The 20,144-nt window shown below is 35.1% G+C and overlaps 1 protein-coding gene across 1 annotated transcript in view; it reads right to left on the reverse strand.

Annotated features, from left to right (window-relative positions):
• The window catches only part of ROBO1 (roundabout guidance receptor 1), a 1,126,461-nt gene that overhangs the window by 312,233 nt on the left and 794,084 nt on the right, over positions 1-20,144 (reverse strand). The gene's annotated exons all lie outside the window — the stretch shown is intronic.

Here is a 20,144-nt window from a genome sequence, read left to right on the forward strand (position 1 = left end):
AAAAAGTCAGAATTTTCAGGACATAAGTATAAAAAGAAAAAGGCTGTAAGTGGCAGAATACAAATGGGCATGTTTACATGCAAAATTTGTGACAGTTCGCTTGCACACTTTCAAACAAGGAACAACATCTGGCATAAACAGTCAAATCTGCCAAACAACTATTACATAGAGGGAAGACACAGCACACAGAAAAAAGCAGGAAAGAGTTTTAGCCATCTAATGAATTCAATATATAAAAGACAAACGAGGTTTCCATAGAATTAAAGGCATAAAAGTCTAGTCAACAGAATAAATGCTGTGAGAATATAATCCAAAACTAAGGCTAAAGTTGTCCTTCAGAAATAAAGACCAAAAGATCATCTCTGACAGAAACAGTCCTTCCAGCTCCACATCACCACACAGAAATGTTGGGGGGAATGCTGGGGAAACACTTTTTTTTTAAGATTTTATTTTTAAGTAATCTCTACACCCATGTGGGGATCGAACTCACAACCCCAAGATCAAGAGTCACATACTCCTCCAACTGAGCAAGCCAGGCACCCCAGGAATGCCCCTTCTGAAAGCAGGCTTATCATCCCTGTCAAATATGATAATGGCCTACACTTACGCACTGAGCATGAAAATCCACATCCCCAGGCTAAAAAACTGAAAAATGTCAATTAAAAAAAAATACACAAAGTCTCATGAGAAAGCATAATTTTGAAGAAAGTATCATAGAAATGGCCATAAGAGCAAATTAAATTTAAAACCCTCTCCCTCTCCTTCCTCCTCCTCTCCTCTATTTCTTTCTTTCAGATACTAAGATTGTACAGTTTTGCAAAAGCATAAGAAATATCAGAAGTTCTGAAGACATCATTGATTAGTTAATAAAGATAACTCCCTTTTATCTGTACAATGCCTATCTCTGACCGGTCCAAATTACTTTCCAATCGTTAACCAATTATGCAATTATTATGTAAGATAGCAAATAGCATTGTCTATTTGTAGATAAGAAAATTAAGTCACAGAGGTTAGGAGGTACTATCAGGTCCTTAGGCAGGTCTCAGAAAATCAATTCCAATCATTAAACTTACATAACATTCACTCACCAAACATTTCAGAGACTTGCTAGGCATTGTTTTAGATCAGCAGTAATAGTGACAAGCTCCTTATCCTCATGCAGCACACATGGCAAGAAGGGAAATCAATGGTAAACAAATATTTATCATTAGTCACATGATCCCAGCCCTGTCTTGTTTTTTATGTGTTTGTTTCTTTGGGTTTTTTTGCAAGTTATTTATTTCTAAAATGGAAAAGGACTGGATTAAGATCCCCTTTTCCCAGATGATGCACATAGCATTGCAGGTTTATCAATGGACAGATTCCATGTTCTTGAGCTGAATGGGCAAACAAGCTTTGAGAGATATGTGTAACTCTACTCTAACGCGGCCCCCTCCTTTGTACCAAGTCCAAAAGCCTATTAAGGGGAGAAAAGATAATGGGATTGGGAATAGGGGGATAAGACAGAACCCCTTGTTCTAGAAGAAATTAATCCTCTTGCAAGCCATCTCTTCTGCTCATCAACTCAAGTTGCCAAAGAAATATGTTCTAGGTCCTTAGCCTCTTCACTGGCATAAGCATCAGGAACTCAATAGCTTTCATTGTGAACTGACTGCCCAAGGTCTTCTGATATGTGAATGATAGAAATAGTCCCATGAAGTAGGGACTTGACCTGTTTTCTGGGGTTTTAGTCACGTATATTTTCAAATTGGTAAATATTTACAACAGCTACATGGTATGTATTTCATGTTATAGGAAGCTGGCAGGGGGGGTGATTTTTAATTTAATCAACTCTGTTACTAAGCCAAAAAAAGAAATTTTATTTACACATAAAATATATTATTTTATAAACTGAGGAAATGCTCCTTGGAATAAGAAAATCAGGAGTTACTATAAAGACATATATACTCAAGTTTTCTAATGTACACTTAGCATCTTAAAATGTGACATAGTTACATCTAAACTTGAATTGGTAAAATAATTTCAAATTAAATATTAATCAAAGGTACAATTCTACCAAATCAATTTCATGCATTGCCATTTTGAAGGATGAAGGAAAACTGAAGTATAAATTATTTATAAGAAAAAATAACCCACAATAACATTGAGCTAATTAACACAGTAACTGTAGAATTTCAGGGCAAGAATAGAGGAAGAGGATTTCTTTGTTCATATTTTTCCTAGCCAAAATTTCATGAATAAATCATATGCTTCTACCCTATTTGTAAGAATCTAAAGAAGATTTGAATCTGACATTTTTTAAAAAACATTAAGAGCTTTTTTTTTTTTAACATTTTATTTATTTATTCATAAGAGAGAGAGAGAGGAAGAGGGAGAAGCAGGCTCCCTGCTGAGCAGGGAGCCTGATGCAGGACTCGATCCCAGGACCCTGGGATCATGACCTGAGCCGAAGGCAGACGCTTAACCATGGGAGCCACCCAGGCGCCCAAGAAAGAGCTTTAACTGAATCCATATAGCATATAAAAATATTTCCTCAATTTGTATGTGTGTGTATGAGTTTGACTGTGTGTGTATACTTTCCGACTTCAGCAAAAATCCTTTTAAAATTGGAACCACTTCAGCGCAGCCACTATGGAAAACGTTATGGAGGTTCCTCAAAAAATTAAAAATAGAACAAGAGCAATTCAAATTCCAGGGATTAATGAAGGAAATGAAATTGCCACCTCAAAAAGATACCTGCACTCCTATGTTCACTTCAGCATTATTTACAATGGCCAAGACAGGGAAACAACGTATGAATGAACAAATAAAATAAATACAGGGTGTGTGTGTATGTGTGTGTGTATATTTCCACACACACGCAATGGAATATTATTCAATCATAAAAAGGAGGGAAATCCTGTCATACACAACAGCATGGATAGATCTTGAGGGCATTATGTTAAGTGAAATAAATCAGACAGAGAGAGACAAACCAAACCCACAGATACAGACAACAGATTAAGGGGCACTAGAGATGCGATGAGGGCAGAGGGGTTGGGGAAATTAGATGAAGCTAGTCAAAAACTATAAACTTCCAGTTATTAGATAAATAAGTCCTAGGAATGTAAGGTACAGCATGGTGACTATAGTGACCAACACTGTATTGCATATTTGAAAGTTGCTAACGGAGTAGATCTTAAAAGTTCTCATCATAAGTGGGGTGCCTGGGTGGCTCAGTTAGTTAAGCATCTGTCTTCGGCTCAGGTCATGATCCCAGGGTCCTGGGATCGAGCCCCGCATCGGGCTCCCCGCTCTGCGGGAAGCCTGCTTCTCCCTCTCCCACTCCCCCTGCTTGTGTTCCCTCTCTTGCTGTCTCTCTCTCTGTCAAATAAATAAATAAAATCTTTTTTTAAAAAAAGTTCTCATCACAAGAAAAAAAATTATAATTATATGAAATGAAAGATGTTAAGCTAAACTTATTGTAGTAAACATTTTGCAATATAGACATGTATCAAAACATTATGTTGTATACCTAAAAGTAATAAAATTTTATATGTCCATTATATCTCAATAAAATTAGTTAATTAATTAATTAGTTAAACTGAAACCATTTCACTTAAATTAACATTCTTTCCATCCACCCCTCAGTAGCACTCTTATGGCTTAGAAAATGGCTATCACCATAACTGAGTCAGTCAAAAGAAGCACCAACATAAAGGACTAGAGTCCTGGCTTTATGTCTTACTTTAAGGAAAAGCAGAAAGAATGTTCTAAATTTTGAAATATTTAGCATATACTTACATGAAAAATATTTTTATTTTTAAATATTCATATTAAATCTTCATAGCAATGTTCTTATTTTATTAATTTTTAAAGCTAACATTATAAGAGAAAAATCTGAATTCTAAAGTTTTTGGAAGGATTCCCTGTGATCATGCATCATAACTTATGTTCAAGTAGTATATGTTAGATTAGTAATGCAAACACTGGAATAAAATTTTATACTATACATTTAAATGTAAATGTTAATGAATAGTTTGTTCCACAAAGATTATCTAGCAATATAGGGGGGAAATTATGCTTACTTCTACTGAAGTATATTCATACCCATTTCTTTTTCAATATCCCTGCACAGTATCCACTACTTAGTATAAATTCTAAAACTTAATTTCATTCTATTTAAGGTGTATTAAATGTCATAGTCTGAGCTAATGATCAGAATATGGTATTAAATAAATGAATGTTGTACTTGAAACTTTTCCGAAAAATTAGCTGAGTTGTATAATCATAGACATGACTTGTCATTGGAGTTGATTCTAGGGGGGAAAAAAAGTTTCTTAATAGGGAGAGGAAAAAAAAAAAAAGAGTGAGGCATAAAACACACCAAGCTAAAAAATACAGGTAATGCGTGCAATCTCTCATTTCTACTGGGGAAACAAAATGCCAAAATAATTGCACATTAGCGGCTTTGGATATAAAGAAAACGTTTTTCTCAGTATTGTTGGTTGGTTGGTGGGGATCACTATCTAGAATTGTTTACTGATGAACATTTAGTAATAATATACCCTCTGTGACCTGTACTAGATACTACAAGTTACACAGTTTTTGGAATTAAGTGGGAAATACCGACAATCTAATACAGGAATTACATACTATGATAAAGGAATATAGGGAGGGGTGAGTAAGGTTAACCTTGATGTGATTATGGGAAGGATAGGATACACAGAAAAGGAGGCTAAATTAAAAGATGGCTCTTCTGAGCTCTGAAACTATAAATACTTTTTTCCAGACCAAAGGGATGGGATAAGGAGAGCGTGAGTTCTAGGCCACAAGGCCAGGATCACACTGAGCCCTGCCAATCATTTTGAAGAGTTTAGACTTTAGGGACATTCAAGAATCTCTGGGTGGCAATCAAGAGTCATTCTTGCAAGTCATTTTAAAGAGTTGGTTGGGTGGTGCAGTTGGTTAAGAGACTGCCTTTGGCTCAAGTCGTGATCCTGGGGCCCTAGGATAGAGCTGGGGTCCTGGAATCGAGCCCCGACTTGGGCTCCCTGCTCAGTGGGGAGTCTGCTTCTCCTTATCCTTCTGCCTCCCCCCAACTCATACTCTCTCTCTCTGTATGTCTCACACTCCCTCAAATAAATAACATCTTTAAAAAAAAATAAAGAGCTTAGACTTTAAGGGCACTGAGACTCTCTGAGTGAGCAATCAAGAGGGACAGATCAGATTTTTACATGCAAAAGAGTATTACAGTTATTTAGGTGAAAAATGATGGTGACACTAATTAGAAGAATAGTGAGAGGGATGGAGAGAAGTGGAAAAGTTCTAAAGCTATTCAGGACAAATCATCAACAAGACCTAGGATCAACTGATGTGAACAGACAGAAAGAAAGGAAGGAAGAATTAATCTTAGATTTTTGGACTGGAAGGCTGGATGGATGGTGGTAATCCTTTCCATAGCTAGGAAAAAATAAAGGAAAGGCAGGGATGGAAAGGAAGATGGTAAGTCTCGTATTGGACATTTGAGCTAGAGGTACTACTAGGACCTCCAAATGGAGCTGGGTGTAGAGGTCCAGTCTAGAGATAAGAGAACAGGGTGGAAATCTGGACAATAGTTCTCCCTGAATCCAAAGGGGTAGGTGTGGTCACCAGGGTAAACCACAGAGTAAAAAAAGAAGTCCTCCAGGAACTTGAACATTTCAGCTATAAGCCAACACTCAGACAGACAAATAAGAAGAAAATCAATCGCATGTAAGTGGTGGACCTTGCTAGTTGCCTACTAAACATCCATTCTTTGTTCTTCCTTTCAACAAATACCAAATTTTGCTTGGGGAAGAAATGGGTTGGTTAAAAACATCTCTCCTTGCTAAAAAAAAAAAAAAAAAAAAAAAAAAAAATTATAGACTTCAAGGTGCAGTCACTTGCCCCCCAGGACAGCAAACCAAGACTTAACTGCAGTTTCAAACTCTCCAGGAATGGAAATCTAAGCCAATAAACCTGAAATTTTTGGTCAGCACCAATGAGGTAATCTGGCACAGGGACCCTCTCCATTCCTCAAAGGAAGATGAAGTAATATGTATGATGAGGCCCCCTACGCTTCCCCCTAATGGAAGGTGACTTTGCCAGAAACAATCCTTCCTTTACTTTTGCTGATAACTACTGGCCTCACTTTCCTTCCTATAAAAACCTTCCATTTGTTGTTACAGCTCCTAGGGGCATCTTTCTACTTGCCATGTGGGATGCTTCCTGATTCATGAATCACTTAATAAAGTCAATTAGATCTTCACATTTACTCCCTTGAGTTCTGTTTTTTAACACCACACATCTTTGAAACTACAGGTGGCCATGTGACATAGCTCTAGCCAAGGAAATGTAATACAATTCTGTTGGGTGAGATTTCCAGAAATTTATTGTTGTCCTGATTTTTTTTTTAAAAAAGGGGGACGGGAGCTGCTGATTTTTTTACATTCCTTCATCTACTACAGCACCGAAAGGTGATATTGAGAGGTACAGCCATCATGTTGTAACCACAAGGAAGAAAACCACAAACTAAGGCTGGCAGAGCAGAAAAAGAGAAGGAAGCTGGATTCCTGATGGCTCCTTGGAGCTGCCATACTTTTACTGCACACCTTGCCTCCAGAATCAAATTTAAACCTGTCTGTTCAATTTCCCAACTTTGGTTCTATGCAGTAGGATGTAATGTGGATCTCGCTGGGTGCCATGAAATTCTGGGAAAGCGAACCTTTCGCAAAGGAGGTCAATTATGTCAAACGCTTGCGAGAGGTAAATTATATCCATTATAGAAAACAAAGTTTAGAAAGTTGAGGTCAAGACTATTAACAGTAACAGGATATTAGTGAAAGAGAAGGGTAAGGCCACACACAGTGCTAAGCACCTCTTTGCAAAGTTTTGGTAAAGCACCATATTTGAATTGCCTATGTTTGGAATTTTTTTTTTTTAAAGATTTTATTTATTTATTTGAGAGAGAGAGAATGAGAGACAGAGACCACGAGAGGGAAGAGGGCAGAGGGAGAAGCAGACCCCCTGCTGAGCAGGGAGCCCGATGCGGGACTCGATCCCGGGACTCCAGGATCATGACCTGAGCCGAAGGCAGTCGCTTAACCAATTGAGCCACCCAGGCGCCCCAATGTTTGGAATATTGACTGGATCCCTGTTATAGCCTTCAACATAACTGATGTAGAAGAAAACATTCCTGGAAGGAAAAAAAATAGAAATAGAATAGTATATTATATTCTTACTCTTACGTTCTTGAAACAAAGGAACCAAGTAGATAAATAACCACAAACCTGAACGGGAGATACACAGACACTTTTGCAATTATATGTCTACCCACAAGACGCCAAATACTAATTTTTACCCAAAATGCATTCTGATAAAACAATTTATTTTCTGAAAAAAATATTTTGGCATTCCATATAAATGTGGGAATTGTAGTAATTTAGATCCCCTACTCATGCTTCCTAGAATTCATTAATATTTTAAAACCTCTAAAGTCTTACAGAAAAGAGATGTGTAAAAGTTTGTTTAAAGACTTATTTTACAAATTATTTTTTAACAGCTTACAGAAATACTTCACTGGAACATACTTTAAGAAAAGCCACAATGAAATATTTAAATGCTAACCATGCCAATGACAATAACTTTATAAACCTTCAAAATACATTTATCATAAAAGACATACCATGTACTGATATATGAAGATGATACATCATTTCACAAATATTTACATGGATTTTAAGTACATTTATGTTTGAGAGGATGGCTGACTTGGGGAACAGAAAACTCATTCTGAATGTAACCATATATGGCATTAGCTTGTCAGCCTTCACTTACCTGCAATGAAGAGAGACATCCTTTGGAACCATAGGAAAGGAAGGAGTACCCCTATCTAATAATGAGCCTACCATAGTAAATGCTCATGATACAACAGTTACCATGTATATAGTGCTTTATCAACCAGCCACACTTCTAAGCACTTTGCATATATCAACTTATTTAATCCTCCTCAAACCTCTCTAAGGTAAGTAGAGTTAATATCCCCCTTTCACAGGTGAGGGAACTGAAGCATAAAGAGGTTAAATAAATTCACCAAGGTCATAGAGCTATGCTAAATGAACATTCACTGAATTTGTTGAGAACAAAACTAATGACAGAATTAGTTGTAACTAATTCTATACAAATTATATATGTACAAATATATATATATATAAATATACAAAATACATATGTGTATACATATACACAAATTACATACATACAAATTCTATTAGTAACTGTAAAGAGTGTCAATAATGTTCTCTATGGATAAAACCCTTTGTCCAGGGTTAAGAGAACCCATTACATTCAAACAACACAAACTCTTGGAATAGATCATGAGAAATGTATGGTTATTCACCTGGGGTTGATAATTAAAATTTTGAGGGAGGCTTAAGGAATTATAACCAACACAGTTCAGAAAGAACAGAGACTTTAGTGGTATTTAGTTGAAGGAAGGGAAGGAGGGAGGCAGAGAAAGAAAGAAAAGAAGGAAAGAAAGAAAAGGAAACTGTTATGGAATTGATTTTATTGCCTCCCAGTGTTACAGAGTATGACCACAGAATTCTGAGTTTCTTCAAGGTTTTAGTTTTTGGTGATTTAGGCAAAAGATGAGAGGACAGGAGTTAAAGGCAGCTGTCAACATGTTCTCAATCCACTGACCACAAAAATATTTTCTCCTCTCCTGTGGAATTTTGGCTCTTTGCTACTTTTTTTCCTGAGGTGGATCGAAAGGAAAATACACTATAGTCATATTTTCCAAGAATTCCCTTAAGCAAGATTCAGCAAGGTTACAACCTGCCCTACGCTTTCATTTTAGAACTAAGGGAAGTCACTTGGGTAAGCTATGACAAGTGCTGAGTTATGTGATCAAAATGCTCTCAGTATCCTTCTACATCAAACACAGACTCCTAATCCATTTTCTGGTGTCTGACAGAGATAAGAATCTGATAAAATGGTAACTTAATGTGACTCAATCTAGATAAAGTACAGTATTATGTGGAAAAGAGATACAGGGTGATGGAGAGGAAGAGATTGAGAAAGAATATAAATCCTTGGGGGGAATGGATGTCCTTTCCCATTTTCTTTTTAACTTTTGGCTTTTCTTCTAAGTTCTACTCCATCATTTACTGGATAATATTAAAAATGTCCCCATTCAGGCATACTAAATATCTTGGTCATAAACTTTTATTTCTCTTGACAAGTGTAAAATGTCATAGGCACTATTAAAACTTCAATTTAGACCTTAGGTTAAATACGACTTAAAATGTTACTAAAGCTACAATTTCCACTTTGGAAATACTAAGAGACTAAGATTAGAAACTGTTTGATACTCAGAAACCTAAATTAAACATCAGATATAATTTATTAAAAATTGGGCCCCACTTAATAACTATCTTCAAACATATGAGCTGCTATATTAAAAAAATGGCTTTTCTATTATCACTTAGCATATAATATGAAAAAAAGACTTCCACAGCATAGGATTTAAGTAAATTAAAGTAATAACTTTGTGTTAACATATGCTGATGCATGTAAGGGGTACTGATGATAGAGCCTAGATAATCTTTGGCTCTGAACCTCCTTTAATACAACAAACGATCTTTAGATAATTTAAACTAAAAGTTAAAGGAACAGATTAAATGACTTCCAAATGACCCTCCCAGCCTGGTTCTATTCTTATTAATAAATTCCAGAGTTTCCATAGTTTTCATTCTACAAAATTCAAAGTAAAAAAGCTATAAATACAGCATTTCACTTTTGGATTACGTTAAGTAAATACAGCCTTCCATGAATTTACATAAAAACACCTAAGATAGAGTTTGTGTATTACTTTTCTTGATAAACAGTGTTATGGATCTGATAAAGTTTTGAGTATTCTGTTCTTTGCTTAATATCCCACTATCTGTAAATATTCGTACATAGTAAACATTGTTTTCCTTCTCCAACCAGGCTAATGTATATCTCTCTACTCTTTCAAGTTTAATCCTTACCATAACTACACCATCCCCCAACCCCCAGCACATTCTCTCTCTACCTCTCTTCTGTCTGCACCTCTCTCTTCCTCTCCCCTTGTCTATCTCACTCTCCGTCTCCCCTCTTCTCTCTCTCTGTCTCTGTCTCCCACTCTGTCTCTGTCTCTGTCTCCCTCTCTCTCTGAGTTTCTCTCCATGTTACTCTGGATGTGTCTCCCTCTGTGTCCTCCTGTGCTTTTCTTTCTGTGTGCTTCCCTCTCTCTATCTCTGCTCCCAACTTGCTATGCTATCTCTACTAGTCTCCTGTATATCCGTCTCCACTCTCCCCTGTCCTCACTTCTGGTTTAGAAACCCAGGGTAATTAAAATCCACCAAAAATCTTGTTCTTAATTGCTTCTCTTTTCAAAAAAAAAAAAATCAACCACATTGGGTTTGCATTCCAAAAGGTTTTCTTGGTTCTAGAGGATGAGTAGGGGGTCTATGAACTCCAGTTTAGCACAATGTGTACCACTGCTTCTCAAATCTGAATTTGCACGAGTTACACTGTAATACTGTTAAAATGGAGGGTCTGATTCAACATCTCTAACTTGCTTCCAGGTAATGCCAATGCTGCTGGTCCCCAACCACACTTTGAGTAGAAGCCTCCAACTGCTGCCTGTAACCCACGCAATCCTTCCCTCACCAGAGTTTGCTTCCCTCACACGCCTAGACACAACATTACTATCCATATGGGTTTCTTCTCTTTCTTATCTCTCTCTTGCCTACTTACTGCAGTGTCTACATTTCCACTGGTTTTTACATCTTAATTTTAACTAAGCTTTTTAAAAAAAATTCATTAACCACAAACTAAAGCCTAAGATTGTAATAAGAAATTTAAAACATTACTATGCTGTAATTTCCCTTCGATTTCTCATCGAATTTGTTTCATTAAATATAAATCTACTGGACTACAATAGCTTTACATAGAATGTATAGATTACTGGTAAAGTACAAGAATACAAGTAACTCTGTTACAGAACACCTATTTTGTGTATTTTTTCCCTATCCAGAAAGAAACAGAGAAAGTAAAGATACCTAGGTCTTATTCTGCATTTGTAGATTTTCCTGAGGGAACTTCAGAAAACCCCTTCAGGTACTGCTGAATTTCCTGAGTAATGTTATCCCCAGAAGAGTTTCTTAAATATTCCAGAACCTTGAAAGAAAGAAAAATTCCCAGGGAAACAGTACCTGATGACTGCATTCTAAGTACTGTTCTTTCAAGTGAGTGTTGGAGATCATGTGAACTGCTTGACTATATAAAGAAATTGTGTGCTGAATGAGTGAAAACAGTAGATTAGACGGCTCCTCGAAGTGGCATTATGACACTTTATCGTGGTCGTCACACATGGAATAAAACGCTTCTAAGTAACACACCAGATCACTTCACTTGCAATGTGCCAGGAATGGCGCCAGGCACTTGGGTCATTGCATGGTTCCATCTTGAGATGAATGTAAGGGGAACAGGAAAGGAAGCATATTGCAGGCTGAGATAAAAGAGGAACATACAATTTCCTGGGATCGTGATGGGCTGCAGCGTACTGAACTACTGTTAGCCACTCAAAGATAACATCACCTAATCCAAACTCTCAGTCCTCATCTGCATGGTCATAGACTTGACCTGGACTTTGCTATTACCAATAATTGTATCTCCTGCAAAATTTCAGCCTCTACTGTCTCACCCTTCAGAATTAAGCCAAGGGGTGCCTGGGTGGCTGAGTCGTTAGGCGTCTGTCTTCAGCTCAGGTCATGATCCCAGGCTCCTGGGATCGAGCCCCACATCAGGCTCCCTGCTCCGTGGGAAGCCTGCTTCTCCCTCTCCCACTCCCCCTGCTTGTGTTCCCTCTCTCGCTGTGTCTCTCCCTGTCAAATAAATAAATAAAATCTTTAAAAAAAAAAAAAAAAGAATTAAGCCAAGTCTTCAATCTTCAAATTGAATCCTTGCTTTTCTCTTCATCTTCATTACTACCATGTGCTTCACTAGCATCATCTTCTGCCTGGAATACTGCAGGAGCTTCCTAATTGGTCTCCCCCAGTCATTCTGCAACTCATTCTCTATGCATATAGTACTCAAGTATCACATGAGTGACATTTTTAAAGTATAAATCAGATCATGTCACCTCCACTATTGCCCAAAAACCTCCTGTGGTTCTCATGCACTGAACATATAACCCAACATTATTAACCAGGTAACAGGACCCTGCATAATCTAGAAGCCCCCCATCCCCCTAGTGTCTCCCTTACGCATACACCATACACACCATCTTTCCTTTCCTCAAATACACCCCAGTCTATCAGTTTCTTAAGGCCTTTTAGATGGACTGTTCTATCTGCCTGAAACGTTTTCTTTTACCCTGTGTCTTGGTAGCATCTCGTATTTCGGTTCTCAGTTTGACCCCAATTCTTCCTGGCATATGGCACAATTTTTAACCATAAAGTTATTTGTATAGTAGTTGCTTATTTTCTGTCCTCATTCCTTCTCCCCCTTGTATTGTAATTTCCATGAAGGCAGAAATCATTTCTTTTTTGTTCACCACTGAACAGCTAGAATGAAGTAAAATGCCTAGAAAGAGTTATTTTGGAAAAAAAATGGGGGGATATTTTAGTATTTTTCACATATTGATTTAATTTCCAGCTTTAAAAACAACTTTTTTAATGCCCACTTTGGGTAACAAAGAAACAGAGAACATTTATACCCCCCAAAACATTGAATAGTATTTTATTTTAACCTGACAAAAAAAGTTTAAATTGATAATTAAAGGCAGCTTAAGCTAACTTATATTGTATTAATTAAAATTAGTGACACCTGAGTGACTCAGTCAGTTGAGTGTCCAACTCTTGATCTCAGCTCAAGTCTTGATCTCAGGGTTGTGAGCTGAAGCCCCACAATGGGCTCCACACCCAGTGTGGAGCCTACTTAAAAAATAAATAAATACATAAATAAATAATCTTAAAATTAATTATACTAACAAGGTTTAGGTATGTTTTATTAAATACATTTGTCACTCATTTTAAAATACATACAAATGATTCTCAAGCTGGTCTGTGTATGTGGGAAAAACTTCTAGCATTTAAGTCGTAAGTAAATTAGGAGGATTAAAAGGAGTGATATGATGATAAGATTCGAGAGGTAACCAGATCTATCTTGTTATTTTAATATTTTTTACAGACAGTACTGTTTAAAGGAGGAGACACTGCCAAGAATTTCCCATAAATAACTAAATACTGAATTGATTTTCTGGAAGCCTCAAGGGGCTTTATATCTAAGCATCAACTAGTGTTGAAATAATCATCTTAGTATTTTTCAGCACATACGAACACCATCTACTTTTTGAGAAAATAAAAGGAGTGGCTCATGAGACTGGTAAGGGTATATGTAACCTCTAACCCCATAATTACTGGATTGAATCTTATCCAGGATGGTGAATCTAGTAATATTCAGCAGAAAGAAGTTGTTTTGTAGCATCCAACCTAGAGAGCTAAATTTTTCCAATTAGTCTTTTGACACAAATATGTGTTCCAACATATCCAATACCTTTTTTGGCCACCTAAGACTGAATAATGATTGAATAGCAAATAGTTTTCCCCAGAGCATGTACAGGGACCTTAAGGTATCTAAAAGGCTATCTACCCAACTTTCAACAGTAGTTAACTCTTGGTGATGAGACTGCAAGAACATGTACATATTATCACAAATAAAATACAATTTTCCAGAGTTATATAAAAATGACCTCTGTAAGCTTATTAAATCACATTCCTTAACCTGTGGTTGGGAGTAAAGAAAAAGAAATGTATAATGTGCCTCTACTCTTAAGATCTTTCTACAAATCTACTAAAGATTAACACATAACAGTTACAGGAGATAAAGGAAAAACATAAAAAGTTTGCCAAAGAAGTCAACAGAACATGTACCCTGAACCATGTTTAACTAGAAGGGGTTTTAAGATAGAATATAACCTGTTGGTTATTTATGAATAAACAGTACATTCTCTAACAGAGCCAACTCCTCTAACACCCACAGTCAAATGATCAGCAAACTTTGCCCTGTCTTCTACTAAAATGCCCATTGAAACTCAAAATTTCTCTTTATGCCCATTGTCACTGTCATCTCTCATGGATTCATCTCTTCATGGATTATGAAATACAGGTTTCTGCCTTCATATTTCATATTAAATACTCTTTGAAAAGAGAAAAACAAAAAAAGAGAGAGACAGATAGAGAAAAGGAGGAAGAAAGAGAGAAGGAAAGAATTTTTATGTCTTTCAAAAGAAAATGACCACTATCTTCTCTCTTAATATAATAACTAAAGGATGATGCTCTTACTTTTCCCAACAAATAAAGAATTCCCTCCACAATATATTCACTTGAAGGTATAATGTGTCTATACTTGATTTATGACACAATTTAAACCTGACATCTGGATGCAACAAGTGATCTGATAGGCCTGCTACTTACATCATGGAGATTACAGAACTTTTTTCCCTGATTTTCTGATTTTTATTTCTCAGTTACTTAATATGATAAAATAACTATAAACCCAATAACAAAAATCTAAAAATAATCATTAAAGGCAGCTATGGGATCAAATGTTTCTGTCTCCCTCCCCCTCCCCCCAAATGTACATGTTTAAGTCTTAATCCCCAGTGGGATGGTACTTGGAGATGGGGAATTCAGGTGGTAATATGGGTTGGATGAGTTCATGGGGGTAGAACCCAGGATGGGACTGGTGTCCTTACACAGGGATAAAAAAGACCAAAGCCCTCTCTCTACCATGGGAGGAAACCAAGAAAAAAACTCTCACCAGAACTGGACCATGTTGGCACCCTGATCTCCAACTTCCCAGCCTCCAGAAATAAATAAGTGTTTGTTGTTTAAGTCACCCAGTACATGGTATTCTTTTTATAGCAGCACAAGCCAATAAAGACAGGCAATAACAGAATATATTTGACTGATAGTAAAAACTCAAGTGTTTAATAATCATAATCATGTCATAGAACTTAGCAATGCTGCCTCTTTACTTAAGTGAACAAATACATAAATTTAATTAGAAAAAATATGGATGTTATCCCAACTGTAAAAGTTATAAAACTGAATTTTTTCATTTGTCCCTGAAAGAAAAATGATTTGAATCAACACTATTGCATGTCCTGCATTAACACTGAAGATTTTAAGGTAAGGGTAAATTTCTCATACCACTGATTTCAATTCAAGGTGGAATTTAATATATTCAACACATTTTTTACTTAACCAGAAATTAATTTAAGAAAATTTACTTACTGAGGCATTTTACTTATATTTTAGTATATTAATGCACATATCTTTAAATTTAAAATGAAGTGAGTCCATTTTTCAAGTCAGAAGCATCAGATCCCATTTATATAAAAATAATCTTGGTGTTTGATGAAAAGAGATAAAGAGGAAAAAAGTAATGAAAGTAACAGCACCAGTGATTAAATTTATAATTTATAATTTATGATTTATAATTATGTGCCAGTCGCCGTGCTACACACTTTATATGCATAATTTCACTTAATCATGAATCAATTTTGGAACAAAGAATCAGTTCATTTTAGAACGTAAGTGTACCAGGAAGCGAAAAGATGTTTAAATCATTAAACTAAACAACTAACATTCTTCCTTTGCTCTTGAAAACAAAGATAAGATATAAAAACGGTTTTAGAATGTAGTGAAAGCACTTGAAAACGGCAAGTTAAAAAAATAAAACAAATTAAGTAAAGGAAACAATAGTTTTAAATATGCAATATAAAGCAAATTCAATTTCAAAGATAAAAAGTCTATTAGGGAACAATGTGTGTGTGTGTATAAACTGTATAAATAATTCTGGTGTCTGACCATAATAGAGGTCAGATTGATTATGTGTGTGCACACAGTCAGTTGATCAATATTTTAAAATATAATGGCATATTCTATTTCCACGTGCTCATCTGAACCATTTCACCTCCAGGAGTAATCCCTTCCATCTTCCAAGGTCCAGATTTTAGGAATACATTCTACTGTACCTAGGTAAAGACATGGCTACCTAGCATCCATGGTTAGTTTACTTTATCATTTTACCCAAAGGAGGAAAATTGGATAAATCAAATTCTAAATCACTTTGATAAGTATCATTTAATAACAACAAAAGATCATGCTATATTCAAAGTAGTGGGAAAATACTACCTCAAAATATAAACATTTACCCCAAAGTAATTACTATTAAAATGTACCCCAGTTAATAAAATCTGGGAAGACTTAATCTTTGATTAATTGGACAAAATGTTTATTTTTGTTTTTTTTCCAGGAAAGATAGTTCCCTGGTTTTGCTGCTAAGACAGCTAGCAGATGTCTGCCTAGTCTGAAGGGAATTTCTTTTCCTCAGAGAAAACAGCTTAAATAGGAAACAAATAGCCATATGCTAACAGTGCACAGCTTAGCAGATGACGTAGAGGGCCATGTTCTACGATGGAAAGCATGAGGGTCAAGGTTCAGATTAATTTTCCTTAAAATTCAATGCAATTACCCAAGATCAAATTACTTATTAAATATAAGTTTTGTCTAAGAACTGTGCTATTAATTTGTGTGCCAGGCACAAAATGAAGTTCTAAATTTAGTAAGTGATTATGTTGGGTTCAGGAGAATGGAGAATGGACCCATAAAATATTTAGTAGACTCTTGAATAGAGCTAATACAAGATAAACAAGAGAATACCACTTGCAAGACAATTTCAGAAAACTTACTTTGAAACTGAATTAGATAAAGAGTAAAGTTTTCATAAATCTTAGAAACTGCGAGCGATATCTAAATTTTCCAATTTAATGTTCCCATCAAGATATAGCATTCTTGTCTTGCAAAGAAAAATAAGAATTAAAAAAATAAATTTAAAAAATACATCTGTGATTAATTTTTTTTCCTTTACAGAGATAAACTTCCAAAAATTCCAGGAAACTTTAGTAAGGACCATCATATATTTCTTAGTATTCCAATTTTTAGACTTTATAATTGTGTGAGATAACTTTTTAATTGCATCGAAACTGAGTTTTCAAGAACAAGAAATGCAGCTTTTACCACATGGCAAGGATAGGCACCCAAAGGCTGGCCAGTGCTTTTCACTGGGTCTAACCTGGTTATAATTGGGATTTAAATGAAAATAAAAAATAAACAATCCTAAAAATAACCAATAAATGCAATCCTTTTGGTGTACTTTTTAAATTTCAATAAATATTAAAAACACAAAAGACACAATTATCATTTCTATACAGAAACAAGGGTTTTCAATGGCATTCAATATCTTTTTTTTTCCAGTGTTTGTGAGATTGACAATTGTTAGGAACCGAGAAATCCAGTTGTTGTTACAGCTATAAAACTTGGTTTAAAGGCAAATAAAACACAGATAAATGTTTTTAAAAGCATTACCAACAACTGTGCTGTGAAATCTGGGTTGCCTCTAGACACTTTTGTTAATGCTATTACTTTGGGCTACAGTGTCACTAAGAAATTAGATGCAATCTTTGTCTTCCTGTGTCTTTGGGAAGAATAAGAATAGTTCTTATTGAACTTCTGGAACCTAAACTAAGAAAATGTGAAAAAAAAAAAAGTAGTAATATTCTCCAGGAAAAAATAAAACCAAACTAGAACCATACTTTACAGATTTAACCCACAGCAAATATGGCCTGTTTCCCTGGACCTCCACCCCCGACCCCCACCACCTCCCAATATACACACACAACTTGGTTGTTCATGTAACACACAAAAGGCAACTTTCCATTTTAGGACCATAAACATATTTTACAATGGTGAATCAACAGTAACCATTGCCTAAAATAAATAACTGAAATACAGGTGAAATATGTCACTACGTATCTATTTGTAAATTTAGGGCCATAAACATATTTTACAATGGTGAATTAACAGTAACCATTGCCTAAAATAAATAACTGAAATACAGGTGAAATATGTCACTACGTATCTGTTTGTAGTGCACTAAAGCCCGAATTTACTAAATAATTTTTTAAACACACAGAACCCATTTTAACTCCAGAGCACTCAATTTTTCCCATATAACTTAGGTTACAAAATAATACAATTTATCCAAATAAAAACATGCTGTTAATTATTGTAATCAAACAAGTACAAAAATTGTTGAAAACAAACACTACTCACCCTTTTTTCAGGGTTTAGAATAATTATTATCACTAATAAAAATCTTTATTACCAAACTATCCTTATGAATATCAAAATATGTTTGATAAATATACAATGTACATTCTGCCTTTCTACATATATGAATTGTTAATGAATATGATCTTAAAGAATTGTTTAAAATACCTTAACTGAATTTTATTCAGTAAATTATAATATTCTCTTTTCTCTGGAGCTTGAAATGTTTTGGAGACATACTGAGAAATATCACACTAAAATTTGTGATTTATGCATTCAGGGACTGTGTATTTGAATATTTTACTGATAAAAGTTATATAATGATCTTATGTCTGGTTTCAGTTCCTTGAAGGTATATTTGTTGACTAAGACTGGAAAAGCATTTCCCGTAATGGACTCACAAGGTAATGGAATGTCTTGCTTAGAAAAAGAATTTAACCGTAAACTAATAATGTCTTTTAAAATAGCTACACAAAAGCCAGATTAGAAAAACACAGCTCTCTAAATCCCAGTGCATTAAGGGTATCTTGATCATCTAAAGTAAAACCAAAGGAGTTTTGAAAGGCGAGATCTAGAGGGTAAGCGTTTAGATGTTCTATTCAAGTCTATAACCTTTTCTAAAAATTCTGGCAATGATCAGAATGCAAGTAGAGTAAGAAAACACAGAAACACAATATGATCTCAGATATATATTTCTATTGGTACATACTTCATTTATAAGGAATTATAATTTCAGAGAATAAACAATTACTCTGGTTTTCCTTCTGATCTTCAGTTTCTTATCTACCAAAAATAAGAATTGGCCTAGGTCATCTACACCATCTTTCTTGATTCTCTATATTTGTTTTCAAATGTTAACTTAATTTTATCTCCACAAGGAATAAGTATTCTTAAATATAAATGTGTCAAAAGGTAGATAAGTATTAATATCATAACCTGAAAGAAGAGTTTATCAAAATATATATATCCTTTTATAAAAACATTTAAACTTTTGCCTGCACCACATTTAAATTTGCGAAGAAAGAGAGAAAGAGAAAGAAAGAAAGACGAGAGAAAGAAAGAAAGAGAGGAAGGAAAGAAGGAAGGAAGGAAGGAGAAAAAGAAAAGTAGCCTGCTGCTGTGATTACAGTTTTTATACATCTCACTTATGCAGTTCTAAGATTTTCACTGATAATCAAGGCAATAAGAGAAAGTACAATAAGTTTGTGATCAATTAAATGTGAAGAGAAATATAAACTTGAGTTTCAAGTAAATGTTTTAAAAATGTGAATGGCTAGTCTGGCATAGTTTTAAACGGTTACTTTCATTTTTTTATCTAATTAAATTTTATGTTCATGTTAGACATCTTTGGCATTCTGTCTCACCCTAAGTACTACATGGTTCTATGAGTGTGATCTAGATTCTTGGAGACTGATTCCACATTAATAATCTGATTAAGTTGGAAAATCTGTCTCTAAATTCCTTTTTATGTCTATAATTGCATAACTATCTGTGGATCTATATATTCAAGTTCTAGTTGAATGTTAGAGACAATGTTAGAGATTATGAAGCTGATTATATAGTTATAATTTTGAACATAAATTGTATCAAAATATCAATCATCTTGGAAAACATCATCTATACTTATATACATAGATATGTATGCAGTTTCACCAGTAATTTTATGTAAAGCGTATTAGAGAACTAAATTTCATTTGTCTTTCCAACCAATCCCTATGCAATTCTCCGTTGTACCTATAATACACAGAACAGATTCTTCCAAGGATATGAAACTTTCTGGCTACCTCTTGAATATTTACTGAAAATAAGAAAAGAGAAGCCCGATTTGTATTCAAATACATTACACACCTAACAATTTAATCATTAGCCAAAAGATCCTTCTTGAGGTGATTGCAAATGAACTGCATTTGCTCGCTGTGTCAATAAACTAAACCATCA

Source organism: Mirounga angustirostris, unplaced genomic scaffold, assembly GCF_029215605.1.
Source record: "Mirounga angustirostris isolate CCGP_5_RB_7025 unplaced genomic scaffold, mMirAng1.0.hap1 SCAF_1, whole genome shotgun sequence".
NCBI lineage: Eukaryota > Metazoa > Chordata > Mammalia > Carnivora > Phocidae > Mirounga > Mirounga angustirostris.